Source organism: Urocitellus parryii, unplaced genomic scaffold, assembly GCF_045843805.1.
Source record: "Urocitellus parryii isolate mUroPar1 unplaced genomic scaffold, mUroPar1.hap1 Scaffold_49, whole genome shotgun sequence".
Lineage (NCBI taxonomy): Eukaryota > Metazoa > Chordata > Mammalia > Rodentia > Sciuridae > Urocitellus > Urocitellus parryii.
This window is the reverse complement of record NW_027554054.1, coordinates 2,584,816-2,607,077: the sequence shown is the minus strand read 5'-3', so window position 1 is coordinate 2,607,077 and position 22,262 is coordinate 2,584,816.

Sequence of the window (22,262 nt, the reverse complement as noted above, 5' to 3'; positions counted from 1 at the left end):
GGATGCTAAAAACTTCTCTAGTATGGATGCTAAAAATTTCTCTAGAATGAATACTCTGTCAACCCATAAGGCAAAAAGATACAAAATTCTTGCCAAAATGGTTAGTCAGTAACTAACTCTAGGAATAAAACATTTGGTCAGACTTTTTTAAAAACATGACTTTAATGAGTCATTTTGTTTGACCTTGTCTGACAGCTGTCAACTGTTAATAGCCCATATGTATTAGAATAAAGTTGTAGACTGTAAATTTCAGAATAAAATGGAAAATATAATTCTTTTCTGGAAACCTGGTAATGATAATATCATGGGTGTTTTTACAATATTCCATTACTTACAAAATAGGGTTTTTCATTAAATGAAAATAATATAAATGGAAAATTCTCAATATTCTGTCACTACATGGGCAACTTAGATAAGCATTAATATCAGCTGAATTGCTCAGTTCCTATCCTAAATGCAGGTTAACCGATTAAGGATTAAGGAAGATCAAGAAAAAGAATAAAGACCTTAACTCAATAGAGTTGTATTTATTTATTTATCATTTATTAGATAAGTCCATCTTAATATGGAGGAAATGGTTTTAGTAAGAGGCGACACACATTTTTGTAAAAGGCCAAAAGTAAGCAGTGTAGGTTTTGTGAGCCATATGATCTTTATCTCAATAACTCAACTGTGTCTTAGAAGACTTTATTTATAATATCAGTGGCCATCAAGATTTAAACTGAGCCCTTAGTTTGCTGACTCCTGAAAAAATAGAAAGATTGAAGTTCGAATATCTGTTTAACCCAGGGTCAAGGGACCAAATATTTGAAATAACACAAATTTGGTAAAAAGACAATTTTCCATTATTGAAAGACATAAGTGAGTTGTAACGTAGCATAATATTAGTCACTCAAAATGATCCAAGACAAAAGAAGGAAGATGTGGAAACTTCAAGAGTCTTCTAAAAACTGATTCCATCCATCATGAATTGTCAGGTGATAGGAGACAGAGACCCATGCAAAACTATTTTTAATAAAAGGAAGTCTATAATTTCTACACATGCATACATAGAAGCATCTATACAGGTGTTATGGTTCGGATATGAGGTATCCCCCAAAAAAGACAGTGCAAGAAGGTTCAGAGAAGAAATGATTAGGTTGTAAGTGTCTTAACCCAATCAGTGATTTAATCCCCTCATAGGGACTGAGTGGTAACTGAAGTGGTAGGATGTAAACAGTACATTAAAAGTAATATGATATATTGAAATATCCTATCAATTATTTTTATGATAATATATATATACACACAACTGTTTAGAATATCTGAATAATCAGTATATAGTTTTAGTTTAATGATTTTATTTGTGTTTAGAATCATGTGGTTGACAAGTGATCTCTTGAAATAATAACCAATAACAAATTTGTCCTGACAGTTACGCCTGATGGTAGTACTTTTTTAATTCAGAGCTTTGTACAGTTTGCACAGTAATCTTCTTCTTAGCAACTCTAAGCATTATGCACATTTACTTCACTCATAAGTCATAAAACCTTCTGAAACAAGAGAGCAGGGCCATGACTTATTTAAAAGATAAACTAAGGATCAATGGTGAGAGCAAGTATGTGAACAGATGTTCTTTATTCTGTTTAATTCTTAGTCTCTGGACTACTTTACCCTTTGGGGAAAATAACCACTGTGACTGTTCATAACCTGAACTAGATCATAAAGCTTTGCAGAAAAGGTTCTCTCCTTTCATCTTTCATGCCTTCATCAAATTCTTCAATCCATGCTATAGCAAATAAAAAAAATATTTCAAATGTGTCACTGACTGGCAAGTATACTTCCCAGTGACCTAAGGCTGCTGTGCAGATATAGCTTACTGTGCCATAAATTGGATCATCACGATTTTATTCACATCAATTCCCAATGGAACCAAAATCCACATGAAGACTGTCAAACATTTCAATTTGTCATCCTGTCATCCAAGATCCCTTTTCCCTTAGGCTCTAAATAGCTGTGTGCAATGGTATCTCAAACAAGATAAAATGGTGAAGGGGAATCTTGATACACATCAAAACACTTTGCTACATGTAACAAAATGTTATTGCCCTGAAGTAGGTAAACTTATTAAAAGAGAAATATATAATACCAAGGAGTGAAAAATAGATTTTTATAATAAGATAGCATCCTTCATCTGCAAATATCCCAAGGTGTTTTGTCAAGATGTGCAATTTGATTTTTTTTCTCTATACTGAAATACAGGGACAGGGTGATTAATATCCTAGTAGATGGAAATATATTTATTTTAGAATGTGCAATCTTTTAAAATATTCCTGCTCTTTAAACCTCATTTTATCCTCAATATCAGTCTCTATCCCAGAGTCCATAGTTCCTCCTGTATCATTGCCTATACGAAGTTTATTTGGGTTAATGATAACATATTTATCAATCTAACACCTGTTTCAAGATCCTTTGTTTACTGAGAGCAGAAACAGTCTCAGGTTGCAGAATGGGTAGATTTCTTTAGAGGCACATGGGAAACAACATAGGAGATGGATGTGATACTTGAAGTCAAGTAGAGAAATCATGGTAGACATGGAGCTCCTGGGAGTTGAAGCAAGAACTAAGGCTGATGAAGGGGCATACAGAGCAGGTGTGTGAATTTCCACTCTAATGCTCCACACTTGATATGAATCCCTCATCTTCATTGAGCCATGACTAGTTTCTCCCCATCTGACAGATGTGTATTTTTCTACAGTCCTTGTTGAGATCTGTTGCCGGTTCAGTTATAATCACCATCTCACATCATCTGCTTGAATTGAGGAGTTTCCTTTAACTTCCCAACTTCATAAGAAAGAAAGTAACCTTGCTCCAGCTCATCTTTTTAATACAAAGCCACTGTTGCTAAATCTTTGTCAGTCATTTTATCATTCATTCATTTTATCACCCTCACCATTTCCATCTCTCCTCTGTGAACCCATATATTGCAACTTCCATATCACAAGTTTGGTCTTGTATCATTGAATTGCTTTTTACAATGTTTTTCTATCTTGTAATAAAGCTCAATCTGCTCATGGAGCACATCAGTGCCCGGGGATCCCACCTTACTGCTTCTCCACGCTCATCCTCACCACTCACTACATTGAGTCCAGCTCACTGACCATATTCTTGCATCCCCTTTCCCAAGCTCCCCCTGGATTCTTGCCTTCATGCATGTGCAAGATATTTCCCCTGCCTAACCTGCCTGTCTTGCTCTTTGTACTTGAATAAATATTAACCAATTCTTCAGATTTTTATTTTTTACTTTTTGATTTTTTTTTGTGATTTTCTGTCTTTGCAACAATCACATTATATTTTGATTGTTTATTAAATTAGCCTGTTGTCTCTCTTTTAATGACCCATTAAACTCCTGAGGGCAGGGCTTTTCTGTACTGCAATGCCTAGAAATTAACCTGATAAGTGCTTATTGAAGAAATAAGAACAAATGTGTGTAGGTCCACCTAGCCTTTGACCAATCTACAAAAACTAGCTGTGGATAAAATTTAACTGTTCATTTATTGCTAAAATGAATAACTTTTTATCTGCATCCTAGATCTAATTTAGGCTGGTTGACATATTTTTACAAAAAAAAAAAAAACTTGATTCTCCTTTCTATGAACACACACTTATTGTCTTACTTTTATGTGCAATACATTGTGCTATTTTCATGAGGAAAAGAGTTGAAAATTGCAGTTCTTTTCTTCAGAGACTTCCAAGACTCATAGGAGAGACAGACTCTAAAACAACATCAAAGCCCACAATTACAATATAGAAATAGATAACACATTCATCCCAACGGGTTAGCTTATACTGTGGAAACAAAGAACTGGAAAATCTCAGAGGCTTCTATGTTCCCTATCACAGTTCAGTTGCAATTCTGTTCTGTGTCATCTTCACTTGGGTACAAACTGATGGAGCAGTTTCTATCTGGATTAAAGGATGATGGAACACATACACTGACGACTAATCTTCATGAGACTTCTGCATACATACCATTAGGCGAAACAAGTCACAGACTGTCTTCTGAGGTAAGCAGGCTCTTACAAGAATAGGTACCCTGAGGAGGGGCATCAAATATGGGTGAATTGAATCCTGTTTCCACTTGCATGAGATGAGCTGGAATAATGTAGGCAGTGAAAGAAGGAGCTATTCCAAAAAGTGCCAAGACACAGCAGCAAATAAGAGCACATTTTATTCTGGCTAACAAAACAAACAGTATGGAGACAGAGAGTTGAGTGGATTGGAGGGGCCATCTCAAGGGTTTGGAGGTGATTGAAAATAATTAAATGATCCATACTGAGAGGGCAATCAGGTACATATTTTACTAAGAATAGCTGCAACTGTCTGAAGCAACTTTCCATGGAAGTTGGGACTAGGAGAACTGTGATCTGTGGTCTGCTAAGTGGCAGTCACCCAAGCCTGGTGAACAGCATTAAGGAACAGAAGAAAGCCACTGTTTTCTTTGGTTGCTTCCATATTACTCACTGCCTCATGAATAAATCAAAGTAATTTACCTTTAATACAATTGCAAGTATTTTAGTATATAGATGAAATTATTCAGCTGAGACAAATTAAGACTTTGAAAAAAGGTCATTGTAACTTTTGTTTTTACAGCAAATTACTCTCATTGCCATTTCTGTGAGATATGGTCATTATTAATTTCCCTATATGATCATTGAATCATGATGGAAAATGATAGACTCTAAGCTTGAAAAATTATAAGAAGAGTAATGACCAACAAAATCTTAATATCCTTTCCCCTGGGTCTTGAAGAGTAGGGATAAGAAAGTGCTCATTCCATTCATGCACTTAATCATATTCTCTACAATATAAGAGAGGAGCAACTCTAGAAAGCTCTAACAAAATTTATGGAGCACCTAATCACAGAAAATTTGAAGATTAAAAAACAAAAAGAGGATTGTCATATTGATTCTCAGACTTCTCCCAGTATTCTAGGTGGAACATGCTCAGCATTTTCAGGTGCTTTTAGTTTTCAAAGGAAGTAAAACATGAAAGTGGCCATCAATAGCATCCACAGTTGGAGGGATATTGGTTAAGGCAATTTTAAGGACAAAAATAGCTACTTTAATTGCTACATTTTAATCCAGATAATCCTGAAAGCAGAGTGCAGCCACTGTATCCAGAGTAAAGTTTTGGTAAATTAGGTTCTAAGTACCAGTACCTTTTCTTCTTACTAACTGATAAATTAATGAAAATCTATTTTATGAAGTTCTCTAAATCCTCATAGTTATCAATGTGCTTTATGAAAGCTCTGAAATTTGTATCAGGAACCAGAGTCAATAGATCAAGGGTACTAGAAGGAATAGGAGTAATAATCTGTTCATTAAGTCATTTGGAGTTTCTTGGATAAAGCCACTTATAGCACAACTGGTATAACCAAATGTAGAAGTGAAAGTAGTTTTACATTTTATGTTATTAAAATTTTAATACCATGTATATGTGAGGTAAGAAATGACTTTTACATTTTCCCCCAGAAAACTTACTAATCATCCTACTCAATTTATAGATTCTTGCCTTGTTAATTTAAAATGTCCTTTTAATATATTTAAAATTATTTTATTCTTTTTTTCTGATCAGCTTCTTTCTGTATCCTTGGAAAGTTCAGAGAACTTCCATGAGAACAGCTTTATACATACATTAACATATAATAAAACATGTCCAGATATTTACTATTTGAAAGAACAAAACAGTGATTCTTCTTGTCTTCCAAGATGCTTATCTGCAAGTGACAGAAACTCACCTCGTATTACCTATGTTTGTTGAGAGCCACAGCCAAAGGGGCCCCAGCAAACTTCCAGCTGCCCTTCAAGCTGCCAGCTGATGATTGGCTCACAGTGGCCCCAGCAACATCTAGCTGATTGGCTCCTCTGCAGTCATGTTCATTGGGCTGTTTCCCTGCCCTTCAGACTGCCAGCTGATGATTGGCTCACAGCGGCCCCAGCAACATCTAGCTGATTGGCTCCTCTGCAGTCATGTTCATTGGGCTGTTTCCCTGCCCTTCAGACTGCCAGCTGATGATTGGCTCACAGCGGCCCCAGCAACATCTAGCTGATTGGCTCCTCTGCAGTCATGTTCATTGGGCTGTTTCCCTGCCCTTCAGACTGCCAGCTGATGATTGGCTCACAGCGGCCCCAGCAACATCTAGCTGATTGGATCCTCTGCGGTGATGTTCATTGGGCTGTTTCCCTGCCCTTCAGACTACGGAACTGATCATTGGGGGACTTCTTTGGCTCCGCCCATGTGACCCAGCCAATCGGCCTCAAGAGCAGGAGGATTGTGGGAGGTGGTGTGGTTTGTGGGGAGAGAGGCTTGTGGAAGCCGGTGGTGGCAGTTGGGCTCTGAGGGTTTTTCCTGAGGAGCTGTTTTGTTTGGCGTTTGTAGTTTTAAAAATAAAGTTTGTTTCTTTTGATAAGTGGCTCCTGAATTGTGCCCAGTCAGACTGCGGCATATGTTAAAGAAAATTATTGTTTTAAATAATTCAAGGAGTTGGATCACACAGTTGGTAAGTGGGGGAGAGAGATCATGAAGCCAGGACTCATGATTTAGTGCTCAAAATGATTATAATTGCACATTTCCTTTGCTGGGAAAGTGAAGAAATTTCTCAGTGTATTTTACCATATGATTATTTTTTTATACTATCAGACTTTATTGTTACCATTTCTGGAATTTTTGCACACAATTATGAAATGACCTTAACCTTCTCTGTTAATATCTTTCTTGGCTAGAGAGTTAATGGTAGGATGTATTTTGGATCAGAGATGTGTTTGTCTTATGGTTCAAATTATGCTGTCTTTCTTCATCATTCACCCTTCTCAGAGTACTCCCTCAATAAAAAAGAAAAAGAAAAAAATGGACTTGTAGGGAAGGTCTAACCATGTAGGTTCTGTACACTCTAGGATATGGTCTTTAATTTAGGAATGGTAGGAAGTCACTGAAGAATATTAAGAATGGCTTTTTGCCTTTAAGAAGAGTTTTCTGTGATGGAAGGTGAAGAAAAACAATATGGAAAAATTGTGCTCTATATGTGTCTCATGAACTGCAATGCCTTCCACTGTCATATGTAACAAGTTGAAATTTAAAAAATGAAAAAAAGTAATACCAATGAAACTGATGTTGCAGTATAGAACATTACATAGTGTTATAGGAAGTAAAAAATGAGCCCTGTTTACTAATATCCAAGTTCTATTCCCATAAGGATGGAAACTAGAAGAGATGTAAGTTAGAATGAATGATGTGTTTGGGTAGAATAGTGAATAATGTTTATTTAACACATTTCTTAAATATCCTATAATGCTATATAGTTTTAAAGTTTCAGAATTTTAAATTAGAATTTTATAATTAAAAATATTAAAACTCTTATTAAGAAAGAAATTTAAAAAAAAGAAAAACCAGTTGGGGAATACTCATTCTGGTTTTTCTTTTTTATATCTTTTTTATATTTATTTTTTAAACTGGTTTTTCTTTTTTATTTCATCACTACAGGGTCTCCCTGTAGTGATGGCCCGGGAGAGAGGTGATGGCAGCTTGAACATCAGCTAGTTACTGGGAGGAAGGTGAAATGAGTAGCAAATGGGTTGAACATCAAGATGTGGGGGATGAAGGTATCAAGGACCACTCTGGAGCATCTACCTTCTAATTCACAGGTGGGTGTCATTCACCAGCTAGGGAGGACCAGAAAATCCCAACTCCTTTGGAGAAGATCCCAAATTTGACTTGAGATGCCCTAAGTTTAAAGTAACTTTCAGGACATATTAATGAAGAGTAATGGAATCATGGGGAAGATTGGAGGGTAAGGGTGGAAATAATAAGAATATATTATATTCATAGACAACCATGACACAAGAAGACTCTCAATTCTGTATAATTAATATGCACTAATGTTAAGATATCCAAGGGGAAACTTCAGGTAAACAATTTGAGCTTTCATGAATGTAATTTAAAATAAATGTATATTAATATGTTGATGTATAATCACTATGCTCATCCACACTATGCATAAATAAAATCTACTCTGTGGGTATTTGAGAACATTAGAAAAGTTCATGTGAGGCATGAAGTGCCTAATGAATAACTAAATAAAAAACTCTGACTTTTACATTTGAAAAAAAAAGATATATTGTATTCTGAACACCTCATACTTTGTAACATGGTCTTTGGGAATAGGACCCCTGCAAATATAATTAGTTAAAATAATGTCATACAGACATAAGGTGTGGCCCTAAGTAATATAATCAGTGTTTCTGATGAATATTTTATGCATTATTTGACTGGGCTATAGGATGCCTAGATAAATATTATTTCTGGATATTTTTGTGTGGGTGTTTCTGGAAAAAATTTGCCTATGATTTGCTGGACCCAGTAGAACAGATAGTCCCACTTAATGTGCATGAATTCCTCCAATAAGTTGAAGACCTGAACAGAACAAAAGATAAAAAAGGAATTTGCCCCTGTTCTCCTTCACCATAGAGCTGAGCCATTTTGTCTACTCCTGTTTTAGGACTCGGATTCATAACATTGGCTCCCCTGGTTCTCAGGCTTTCTGGCTTGCCTGATTCTTGAGTTTTTTAGTCTGACTAAATTAAACCACCAGTTTCCCTGGGTCTCTAGCTTGTAGAGAGTAGGTTGTGGAAATTCCCAGCCTCCATAAATGGTTGACCAATTTTTCAGGATAAATCTGTTTCTCTATCACTATACCTCTTTACATGTTCTATTGATTTTATATTTTTGATGAACCCTGACTAACATAGTATCCTTATTGAAAAAGGGACACTTAGGAGTTATACTATCAAAGAGCACAGAATTCCTAGAAACAAGGAAGAGGCTTGGAGCAGACTCTTCATTCATAATGAAGACCTCAGAAGGAATCAAACCTGCAGACACCTTGCTTTTGGATTTCTAGCTTCCAGTGCTATCAGATAATGCATTTCTGTTGTTTAAACTACTCACTTTATGGTACTTTGTTGCAGCTCAAATAGGAATCTAATTTACTTTGTAATCTGAGTTATTTGAAGAGAATTCCTGTCCACATGTGACTATAGCCAGTTCTTAAATATTTGTGATCAATTCTATATTTAATTTTTGAAGATTGTTTTTAGTTTTTAGATATTTAATTTGAAATAATTTATATTTATAGAAACTTACAAAAATTTGCAATGATTTCCCTTGTATCTTTTCTCCAGTTTTTCTTTTTGAGGAACCATAACAAATTTATCAAATCCAGGGAATTAACATCAATGAAATACTACTAATTAATCTGTAGTTATTAAAAACTTTTTAATTTCCCCACTAATGAACTTCTCTGACCCAGAATCCCTAAAGATCTTCAATTCTATGTAGTTTTGTGTTTCTTTAGTTTCCTTCAATCTGTTACAGTTCCTTGGTGTTTGTTTTTCTTTGACCTTGAGAATCTGAAAGAGTCCAAGTCTTTTATTTTGTAGAATACCCCTCCAACACTTTTTGTCTTGTTTGCTTGTGATAAAATTGAAATTATAAATTTTTGCAAGAAGATTAGAGAATTGATACTGTGATGTAGGTAGGTGTTGTTCCTGGGTGTATTATCTATGGTTTTATGGGTAACACAGTGTCTGTCACATTTGCCCACCATAAAACTACTATTCTTGGGCTGGGGATGTGGCTCAAGCAGTAGCGCGCTCGCCTGCCATGCGTGCGGCCCGGGTTCGATCCTCAGCACCACATACCAACAAAGATGTTGTGTCCACTGAGAACTAAAAAAAAAATAAATATTAAAAATTCTCTCTATCTCTCTCTCTCCTCTCTCACTCTCTCTTTAAAAAAAAAACTACTATTCTTTTCCCAGGCTAATTAACATAAGCATCATGTTAAAGAGTTATGCAAACATCTTTTTTCTTTTGTTTTTTACTTAAAAACATAACAAAGGAATTACTTCATATAGCCTTAAAGAAGACTTCCTCATGTTTTATACTTACAAAGTACTCTATTAAGATGTGACATAGTTCACTCAGTTGCTCCCTTATGTATTAAAATGCAGATTGTTGCTAATACTTTGCAATTAAAGAAAATCTTCTGTATATGTACTACTGGATTTTTGGTGGGTATCTGCAGGGAATATTGTCAGAAGTGGTATTTCTGATTAGACAGTAAGTGGATATGCAGCTTGGTTGGATATTGCAAAATTCGCCACCAGAAAGTTTGTACCAGTTTACACTGGCACACTGGTTTCTCCATCTGTTGTGTTTGCAAGTGTCTACCTGTTCACAGTCTCTCTCACAGCATTTGGTAGGCAATTCAGAATCACTTGGAGTTCTTAAAGAATTGCAAGGAGGATTCAAGAGGGTTCAGGGTCTAGGGATCGGAGGCTGCATGTGGAAATGTTTGTAGAAAGGCAAGACAACCTAGCAGACAGAAATTAGCTGTAACAATCTCTTATGTATTTCCTTTAAATACCCAAATTTTATGGAAGTAGCATTCACTTTTGTCTTTATAACTGCTAATGATCATCAAAGGTACATGTTTTGAAGAATTAATCTCCAGTTTGGCCTCAAATTGAGGTAGTAGAAACTAAAAGATGAGGCCTTGTGGGAAGTTAGAGGTCCATGGTGTGCCCTTGAAGTGGATTGTGGGGCCTGCTCATCCCCCACTCTTTGTTTCCTGCTGCCAGGAGGTGAGCAGCTTCTTCTCCTGTGTGTTTCCATCAGGATACACTGCCTTGCCACAGGCCAAATAAGCCGTGACTGGAACCTCCAAAAGGGCAGCCCAAATCAACTCTCGCCTTTGAGTTTGTGATTGCTGGTATTTGTTATTGAAAAGAAAACTGATGATCACAACAACATATCTCTTTATTTTTAGATCTCTGCTCTGCCACCACTCCACTCCACCTCACATGTAAGGATGTGGGCGTGTATCACTTAATCTGGAAAATCTCTTACTTCCCATCTACATGGATGAGCCAATCAGTTCTGGTCCTACAGTTGGACCCTTAATTCAGGGATAACACCTACAAATGCTACAATGTCTAGGCCTCAATGATGATTTCAAAAATAGCATGGTATTCAAATAGGACCAGTCAGCATTAATTCTTGACTTTTTTTTAAACAGCATTTAGTGGAAAAGGTTCTCTCTTTCCTGCACTATTAAGGTGACAGTGAGGATGTCTGGGACTGATAATGCCTTACTTTAGCATGAGGTAAATTCAAAGAAAGCAGAAGCACCATCCTAGACATTTACATTTTATAAATAGAGGCTCACTCTGGGCCTCTATTTATAAAATGTAATAATTTCCTAGTAATAGTTTGAATTTGATTTCTTTCACTTGTATCTCCAAGAATCAAGTTAATGTTCTTTCAGAATGAATGTATCTTGGCTGTAGGATGGCTCTTAAGTCATGTGAGAATAATACATATGAAAACATAATATTTCACTGAAATAATGGTATTAGTTCAATTCGTTCATTAGGCTTCAAAAGATAAGGGATTTCCCCTGCAACAGATGAACAGATTCTTATCCTTGAGCTATGTAATGAGTGGAAAGCATCATAGCTGTCAAGGGATGCTAATGCATCCATGTGGACTGATAGGTGATTTTTCCCGTGAAACAGCATTGAGACATATTGGAGTTTGTCAGAACATTTCAGACTAGACCTTGTTAGGTTTTAATGTGTTTCCTAGAGTAATTACTACAGTTTCTATCACATTTGTCAAAACTCTACTGATGGAATGGACCATCAGCACTTCTTATCCTTTACAGTACACTTGTATTTTAATAAATTCTGTTCCTTGTAACATTTTTCTTGACTCTCAAAACCTGAACCATCTTTATATATCTCCTCCTTAAGGCGGTTCCCATGCCCAGCACCTTTTAGACTTGTTTTTCTATAATTCGTTGAATTGTTCCCTATCAACCTTCTGCATCCTGAGTTCTAGCTCATTCTCAGACTACCTTTTCTTATGTTGCCGCTTTTTCAGTTTGAGTCATTTGTTTTATGTTTTTAACAATCTGATTCCCTAACAAATTCTTAACATCAACTACATCCACTGGTCGTTTATTGTTGGGATTTAAAGATTGAGCAACTGTTCTGAGAGACTGATAAACAAATGACAATAAATTTCAGTACTGGAAGTTTTGTGCAATTGCAACTCTCTGAGAAATACTGTGGAGGAGCAGAGGAACTGTGTCTAAAAAGAGGTGGCATGATTTGGGAAAGAGTTTATGTCCATCATGAGACCTAACCTGAAGTTTGATCATTGTTCACTTGAAAATTTTCTCTTTGCCTGCCATATCTAGAGTTCCCATCTTCCAAAAGAAAATAGATTAAATATCATTTTTATAAATTTGCTAAACACTCTCTATAAATATACAATTCAAGAACATTATTGCTTCGTAGTTAAGTATATTGAAGATTCTAGTTAAACACTTGTCTTTAGGAAGTTATAGAAATCATACAGTTTACATTATTATACTAGAACAACTGTTATGTAGGTTTGGTAGATCATTTATCAGATTTGGCTTCTAGAGCTCTATTTCAGAATATAAAAATAATCACTCAATCTCTTATTCATTAATTTTATGAAGGAATTAACTTAGAACTCAATTATATGATAGCATATGATTTTGTGACTAAACAGGTGTTAATGCTTGGACTGTGAACTCAGTCTGTCAAAAAAGAAACTTCCTCCTACAATCAGAAATTAATGTGCTTGCATAGCAGCAGTAATTTGTTTATGGCCTTCTCATGCAAGGAAGACATCATTACAGGCTCCATCAACACAAGCACAACTTTGATAGAACTTTCAGCATAATTAGTTTTTAACATATTGAAGTTGATAAACAACTTTCCAAGTGTAATTATGTTCTATATATTTGCTCATTATGAATGCTGTGGAGGAAGAATGGGAACTCAAAGATGTTTTCAAGCAAGTTCTCCACTTCTATAAAAATATATGTTTGAGTATTTTCTTTCTCCCTTCTCCTCAGTGTGTGTAGATATGGTATACAGGTGTGAGCATGCTTGTGTGTATACATGCTTTGGAAATTGTCTTTTTGTTTTTACATTTTGAAGAAGAAGGAAATAGAAAAGAGGGAATAAATGTAGTTGAGGCAACAACCTTCAGTCACTTCTTTGATAGGTGGAATAAGAAGGAAAAGAATGAATCACAATGTTTAACAGAAGTAGGAGAGAGTGTGATATAGAACAATTATTTTGCAATCAGTTTTAAATATCTATGTGGAAGACTGAACAACATAAATTAACATGTAACAGGATAATTTCTAGTCATTTGTTTTATCTTTTGATGGAAAAACAAAGCAAAGGAATGATTGGAGTTGCTGATGATTCTGATATCAAGACTCCATCTGGGGATTCCACCTTTTGGGTCCCCTTCTTCCTCCGGGAGAAGTCTTTTCTTCTGTCCTTTAATAAATTTCTAATCTCTAAAAAAAAAAAAAAAAAAAAAAAAAAAAAAAAGACTCCATCTGGCTAACAAATCTGAAGAAACTCAAAGTAGCCATCACATATGGTTTTAGAAGGAAAAGGTGGTTATCAAAAAGAATACGTTTTCACAATTCTGTTTGTTCTTCACTGTGTCTAAAATCATAGAATAAACATGAGGAGAGAGAGATGTGTGATTGACATGACATGATACATCAGCATAAAGGGTGACTTTGTATACATTTTGGGGAAGGTTATGACAAAGGTTTTGGCTAAAGTTGAAAAGGGGGCAAAAGTTCCATGAATATGTAACTTGATCAGATGGCTGATTTCATTTCAGTAGCTCTTGGTGCTGTGCAGATATTTGTGCTAAGTCTAGGGAGCATGACTTTTTGGGTTAGTCACAACCTTACTTTTGTTTGCTGTTCATCTCTGACCTCAGAGACTCAACTGCTTTCTTTTCATCTTCAGGGGATGAGATGTCACTATTCATTCAATTCCTTAGTTTTTCTCCCTACTAAGACATACTCTTCAGAGGTTTATTTTTACATGGATAGTTCCATTTATATGTCTATTTGTTTGAAGATATATGTTATTGGGTTTCTAGGATTGAAAGACTCATGAAAATTCAATGAAATTTCCCTAGGTCCATCATGTATGCTACACTTGTCTGGACACTGACAAGTGTAAAATGGACCGACTTGTGACCTCTCTCCTTTAATATGTCATTTGTTTCCCCAAAAGTCAGAAATATGAATATAAGAGAAGGGAAAAACACAATATGGCTTGAAGAATTAGAAACCCATGGATAGTCACATCTGTAATAGTGCAGGCTTGGATAATGCCCTAGCAATGTCTTTGAAAGGGATTAATAGAGATGCTGTATTTTTAACTAAGTACTACGGCAATAGTGTGTGACATCTATTACATAAATTTAATTTTCATTTTGGGCTTTATTATTTTCTCTCATTAGCATGATGAATTAAAATAGAAGCTGTGATATTTATAAATGTTTATCAGATCTCCCTTACAGCATATCCAAGACCATGTTTTAAATGAACAGCTCTTTGAATGGACCCATCAAAGTCTAGTGTTAAAATTAATCCGCCTGAGGCACTGCAAGGCCAGAGGAAAGTTGTTTTTGCTGATAAAACATGACAATGTCTTTCCTGGCATAAAAGGGACTCACATGGTAGCCATGCAGAGAAGAATATAATCGAATGGCTATATCTGCTGTGTTTCCACCTTGCAAAATTTTGAACTGCAAATGTTCCTGTCATCAAACTAGAGAATGTATCATTATGTAGCTAAGACCAGTTACAAAGTCACTTCCTAATAGGGATAATCATAGGCACAAGTAGAAACTGTTCACAGTAATTTGGTACCCATTGAACATTCCTAAGGGATATTTGCCTAGGCTTATTTGATACCCAATGTTTTGCTATTCCTTTAAATGGGATCAAAGCACAAATGAATATTTAGTTGACAAAAAGAAGAGCAAGGTCTTGTAAAGCTAATTTGAAATAGAATCCTGGGTAAATGATCAGATTCTTTTCATAGGCAAGAGATCATTTTATTCTCACCTGCCTAGAAGCCTGAGTGAATTAATTTAAAAATGTCTTTGTAAGCCTGGAATATTTTAAAAGTATTCAATGTCAGGCATATATGGTTATTAACCTGAAGTCTCCTTAACCTCATTAATTCTCATGTACTTCACCTAATTTTAAATAATCAAGAGGCAGTTTTATTTCAAATAGTGGCCCTTTTAAGGAACCCCAGTGAAATATAAAATTCACATGAAATTCACATGAAAACAACATTTTATTCAAATAATCACACATTTCAGAAATTGAACCAAGAGTGTCAGGGATACTCACTACTCCTCTTATTAAAGCTGAGGTCTTTCAAATATATATTTTGATTCATAAGCCAATAGCCTCTACCATCTATGATTTACAGGGCTGCCTGGACCAACCCAGATAAATAATTTACCATTACTATATATATAATTTATTGATGTCATTTTAATTTATAAGAACAAAGTGAGGTCTAATTTAAAGGTTTCTATCTGTTCATTTCTCCACAAATTTATCCTACAGTAATGGGTATTTCCCCCTTATCTCCTATCTGTCTTTCTCTAGATGGTTAAATTAGTTCAGAAAAAGTGTCTCTTGTTTAGAGTGAAAATGATGAACACCTGCAATGCATTATCCTAAAAGAGAAAAAATGTTAAATATTTACATGTCATATAAAAAATTGTATCTGGCTAAATTAAGCTCTGAATTAGCTTAACAATAATGGCAGACTTCCATACTAATATTTATTCATATGATAAAAAAAAAGTTTTCAATTTGTTTACAAGTGTAAAATGATTAATGTCACGGACTTACATTTTTTTTTTGAGGTTGCTCAAAGATTTAAAGTGTATGCTCCATAGTTCTCACAGTTCAGTTTCAGGGCTGGGGAGCTCTGGGAAATGAAGGCAGTGCAAAGACTCCTTGCTTCAACCCCCGATTCAAGGTCCTATTCTTGCAATCAAGTCAGAAAGATTTATGACATGTTGCTCAGAGTAAAAGGAATGAATTTATTAAAGGCACAGGGAAGAGAGAAAGGGGACAATCTCAATGGAGAGAGTGGGTCCCCATGAAAGAAGAGAGTGTGCATCTCCTGCATTCTAATTTTATTGGGGATCCCAGAGATGTTACCAGAGAGTCCTACCCAGGTCTGCCTCTTGCCTTTTGACTGACAGCAGGATGACATCAGACTTTCAAATCCCCACTACTATGAGCCCTCTAGGTCACTTTGACTCATGCTGACCAGTTCTAATTGGATTTTTAACTATAAATCCTTACAGGGTTTATGGTTAGGAGGAGTTATTCTTATCTTCATGAATTTTGGGATTTGATGTATGAAAAGGGTCATAAAAGTCTCCCCCTCCAGGATAACTTGGGTGCCTCTTATTGACAATATTTGGAGCCTACATTTCTCCTTCAGATAACAAGTAGTTTGTTGAGGAATGTGATATATCCTGTCTATTTAAGACAGACAGAGCTGCAGGTAACTTGCTTCTTGAAAAAGACAGCATGTGGAGGTCAGCATATCATAGCCCCATTTTATAGAATAATCCCCTTAACCTTATGTTCCATCATTCTCATCATCTGTCTCTCCCCTATTGGTTCTACCTCTACTTTTTTCTCCTCCCACAAAATGTTATTTTTAAAGCTTTCCACAAAATTTATGGTTTTTAGTCTAAATTCAAAATGACACTTTAGTGCAACCTCTGCTAAATTCTGAAACAGATTTACAGAATCTAATTATTGTTTTTATTTCAATGCAGGCATTTCTAAATCTTACCTTCAAAGGGGCTAAAAACTCTCATGAAAGTTAGTATTATTTGACAACCCAATCAAAAACACACCAAGAATTACTGATATAGAAAGATTATATTAACAAATTTTTATAAACACCTATTCTTTTGGAAAGGATATCTTAAACTGTAGATAATCAATGTCTGAAAGTTTATCCCTTCAATAAAAAGTACATTTTTAAGGGAGAACTTTTGTGAGAGAATAAAAGATAGTTAACATGATACAGTACTGAGATGCCTGGGGGTGCATCTCAACACTAGAGTGCTTGTGTTCTAGTGGTGAGGTCCTAGGTTCCATCCCCCAAATCACACATACAAAATGAAGAAAGAGGGGGAGGAAGGAAGGAAGGAAGGAAGGAAGGAAGGAAGGAAGGAAGGAAGTGAGTGAGTTGGTGCTGAGTTTGTACTTTGGTTTCTACATTGATGTCCCTGGTGACTTTTAGAGGTCATCTAATTTACCTGGAATAGTTTTCCTATAAAGAAACCAAGATAATACTCTCTGTATTCTCATTTGAAAAGAAAAATGTGATGATTCTATGTAAAGTGGTTCATAGATTTTTCTTTTCTTCTTCTTAATAGTTACTATTAGTTAGTGCTTATTAAGTAGCCAGATACTGTTTAAGTGGGTTTGTGTGTGTGTGTGTGTGTGTGTGTGTGTTAATTCCCATAGTCTTACAGTGAGATAGGAATTAATATCTTATCTCTTTTACTGATGAAACAACTGATCCACAAAGATGAGAAGTAACTTGCCTAATGTCTGTGAGCCACAGAGCCAATATCAAGACCCAGGAGTCAAACTGTATGCCAAAGGTTTTTACCACTATGCATACTCTTTTTTCTTAGTTTTTTTTTTAATAATATAGCTAAGTTTTTGAGTTTGATATTTTATTAGGATTCTCTTTGAATCTCCACCATGAAGTTATAAAATAAATCTTAATGCTATTTCTATTTTTATATGAATAAATTGAAGTAAAGTAAGTTGAGAGTTTGTACAATGTCAGAAAGCAATACAAGACTGAGTTCAATGATTTGGCTCTAGAAACTGCTGTTCCTGTACTGCTATGTAAATTCCTTCCATTAATAAGTATATTGGGGTTTGGGGATATAGCTCAGTTTGTAGAGTGCTTGCCTTGCATGCATAAGGCACTACGTTCAATCCCTAGCACCGCCCCCCACCCCAAAATAAGTATATTAACTAGTGCCAGTGCTTCACTTTGGAGAAATTTGACTTTCAAAACATGTTGTATGTTACATAAGAATAAGGAATAAGGTTTATGTAATGGTAGCAATTTTAAATATAGAAGTAGCATGACTATATGAAATGACAGTGGAACTGGGAAGGCAGGTTAAACACACAGCTTGTCACTAATCCCAACTATATATAAACTGGTGGTTGTGATCTGCCCTTCCAGTCAACACACAAGTTACTTCAGCTGACAGTTGGTCAAAACTATTGTAAGACCTCAACCTGATTAGGGAAAAAAAAGGATGTTGCCTCATATGCCAAGGAAGGAGAGGGGACATGGGTGTTAGGGCCAGTGATTTCTGAAAATCTTTATCTTTAATGCAAGAGAAAAAGTACACAGCTATTGGATCACTGTGTGTATTTAATATATGTACCATTCAATGTACAGTACATATAACAAAAGTACATAATATACTTATTAACAATTAAGAAATTCTTGTTAAACCTAACACTAAGCCTTTCAAGTTTGGAATTAAATTTTCATATCTTAATGTGATTTTGAATACCACAATTCTACATGTAGCAATACAAATTGCAATTATTTGGTATTTACTGTGTTCCAGATACCATGACTTAATTCATTTTATCTTCAGACTGATCCTATGATGCAAGCACTATTTATGATACTTCTTTGTTATATAAGCATATTATAAGCTAAGTAATTTATTTGGATAAACAAAACTGGAAAAAAAGATAATTTTGGAAGTATGTCTTACAAACTTCAGTAAGACTAATTTTACTATCCTATTTTAAAGACTTGAAAAAAATTAACAGTGCCAACCTAATAAGTGACAGAGAAGTTCTTGATTTGAATTTGTATCACATGTAACCTTCACAGATATCCTATAGGATGAATATATTAAACTGCATTCAATAAGTGAGAAATGCATGACATGGCAAGACTCTAAACCCAAGTGTGTGTTTGTTTATGCTTCTAAATATCAAGAAGGTGACTTATCATTACAAATATATTAAAAATAAATCCTAAAGGATGCCTTTGAACTAAGTGAATATGGGTATAATTATATAAGTTTATTATTTTTTATTGTTTTCAAATAGATTTTTCACCTACAGCTTTTTACTATGTCACTTTAAATCATGTTTTATTATGTACTGATTTATCCTAATTTTGCTAGCTAAGATTAGTATAAGGACACAGAGAAATTCCACAAAGATAGAACAAATTATACACAACTGAGCAGAGAAAACAATCATCATACAGAAAGACTTTTTCAAATTGCCTTGCCCCAGGAGGGATGACATATATACTGTAGAGAGTTAATGCTTAAGATGCTCTCTTTGAGGTGTAAATTGACTCAAATATTGATAAAGATTTTATGAAGTCAAGCTATAATTCATAAAATATTTTAAAGATGAGTAAAAAGCTAATAATGTTTAGTATAAAAAATGTGTACTAGAAGGAATAAAAATGTCTTCTTCCATTATATTCACATCAGTGTCAACTATTATGTTTAAAACAATGTTGAAAAGAATAACCTGCAGGGAATTCACATCATCATCAGCTATTTACATCTTCATGCTAAACTTAAATATGCTAAACTTATGTTTTTTTTCCTTTTATTTCAATTGAACAACCTGTGATACCGTCCAGTTCTTTTTATTCATACTGAACAAGAAATAAGAGAAATAAATGTGAGTCAGTTCAGTCATTTTTTCTTAACTGCAAGAAAAAAAAATGGACTAATCAGGTGTGTAAATGTGTGAGTATAAAACAGGCAAAATAAACTCACTTTCTTTAGAGGTTCTGTTTGGTTTGGTTTGGTTCTACATGTTTTCTTCTGTTATTAGGCATTTCAAAAAGTGATCTGTGTACAAGGTCCTGAATGACCTGCTGCATGTAGCTGAGGCATTGATTTCATATAAACAATTCATCAAAATATTTGTTATGAATCAGTTGTTTATTTTTGCAATCTTCTAAACTGGCTTTAAATGAGCCACTGCTTTAATTAAACAGGATCAATGTTTATGAGTTATTTTCATATCTTCTTTAGGTTAATATAAAAAATGCATACCCTCTTAATATTTGCCTTACTAATTAATTAGGATATTCTTGGTTATGGATTCTTGGATATTATTTTATTAAATGATTTGCAGAAACACAGTTTGCCTTAGACTGCATATCATTTTGATCAATATTAAAATCTTTTATGTTTATGTTAAGCTTCATTCTCCAAATGGTATTATACAGCATATGTAAATGTTTGTGCTGTCTATAAAAAATAAGAAAGCATTTATAACTTTATCTGTTAGATTTGTGATATATCAGAATCAATTGATATTTTTTCTTTTCTACTATTTTCATCAGTGTTAATTTTTAATTTGTTGTGATCCTGAATATCCTGCAGTGACTTGCATGTGTCTTTTCCAAAATAACACTGGAATAATGTTGCTTGATGTCTCACCTTAGCATGGTTTCATGCCTATTAATCAGAATCAACTTAAAGAAGAACAAAATATTAGGGTAGTTAATTTTTTTTAATTGAAAATTCTCCCTTAGGATTTTGGATTAGTATTAAGGAGTTTTAATTGGATTCAAAATATCTTGTTCTATTTAAATTAAATCTAGGGGAAAAAAAGTCTGTTGGATTTATTCTATTGGAGCATCAACTACATTTTGGTGTGAAATGGAAATAGACTTATTGTCTGTACTTCAAACTAGAATATTAACTGCAAGACTATAGGTTCACTGATGAATCTCTAGTGTTGAGAAGCATGACTAGCTTACCACAGATGCCCAGCATTTATACTTTTATGAAAAATATAAAAGTACAATTATGTTGAGGCAAAATATTTAAAATGAAATATGATCATGAGATCTAAAGTTGGCCACAGATAGAATTTTTATATACATATATACAAGTGTATTTTGTACATAAAATGATGTATATAAAGTTCATTCACGTTAATGTTTCAGTTTAATATTTTCTGTTGAATTAGTTTCTTTCCTGAGAGTCTGAAAGGAGACAATTTAGAAAATAGTTTAACTTCAAGAGCACCATGTCTGTTATTTTGAATTAATTTGTTAAATGTGTGGGTTGAATTGTTGTTTTGATCTTATCTCAACCAATGCACAGTTGTATTCTGTTATGCCTATATATTTGTAAAAGAGACAAGGCTATCTGACACTCTTGAAAATGCTAGAAATGTAGCTAAATATATTGTTTGATACCACAAAAAATGGGTTTAAAAATACTGCTTTAACAACGAAAATTATTTACTTTGCAATATATGACAAATGTAACACAATATGACAAACCAACAATAAAAATCACTTTGGGCATACATTGAAAAACAATATTCAAGATGTCAAGAGCTCTGGTTTTGAAATTCAAAAACCACAGAAAACTTCCCAAACTAATTTGTGATATGTTCATTTTAAAAATCAGGGAATAGATTATGGATCCTTCATACTACCATGTATACTCCAGAAAAAATCATTAGGGAACAGTTGATTTGGTTACAAGATTCTTTATTTTGTAAACTATACATAAACAGTAGAAAAGAAAATGCATTATACTTTAAATATCATGTAAGTTCAACATTAAAGTTTTTATTTAGTGTATAAATTAAATGGAAAGAATCCACCAATTTTGCTTTCAATGAATAGTATACCAGGAAAACAGTTAACCCACTATTGAAATTAAAGATATCAATGTGTAATATTCAACAGGATTTTTCCTTTTTTTATTATGGGCACAAAACCATTGGTTTGATATACTTAAAAGTGATGGTGTGCCAAAATGTCTACACAATTAATTAACATGCTAACTTAAATATAGCAATTAAAGTAATTTTTGTTACAGTTAAATCTTAAATGCCACTCCACACAATTATTATAAACCAGTCCACATGGTAATTATGTAACAATAGAAAAAAAAGAAAGAAACATATTCCATTTTCTTCATTCCAGCAGCAGTACCTTTACTGGTATTAATTTGTTAATTAGGTGTGCTTAAATATTGCCTAATATCCTACATTGGTATGCATGCTAATCCTTTCTATTTCTATTTTTGCAAGGCACCATACAATACGTTCTCTAAGCTTCAGCACTATGAACAAAAATGGCAAAATTCTAAGAGTAAATGCAAATATTTATCTAAAATAGAACATAAAATTAGAATTAAGAATTTCAAATTTGACCTTGGGGGCAAATGAAAAACTTTTAGTGAAAATATAGTTAAAAT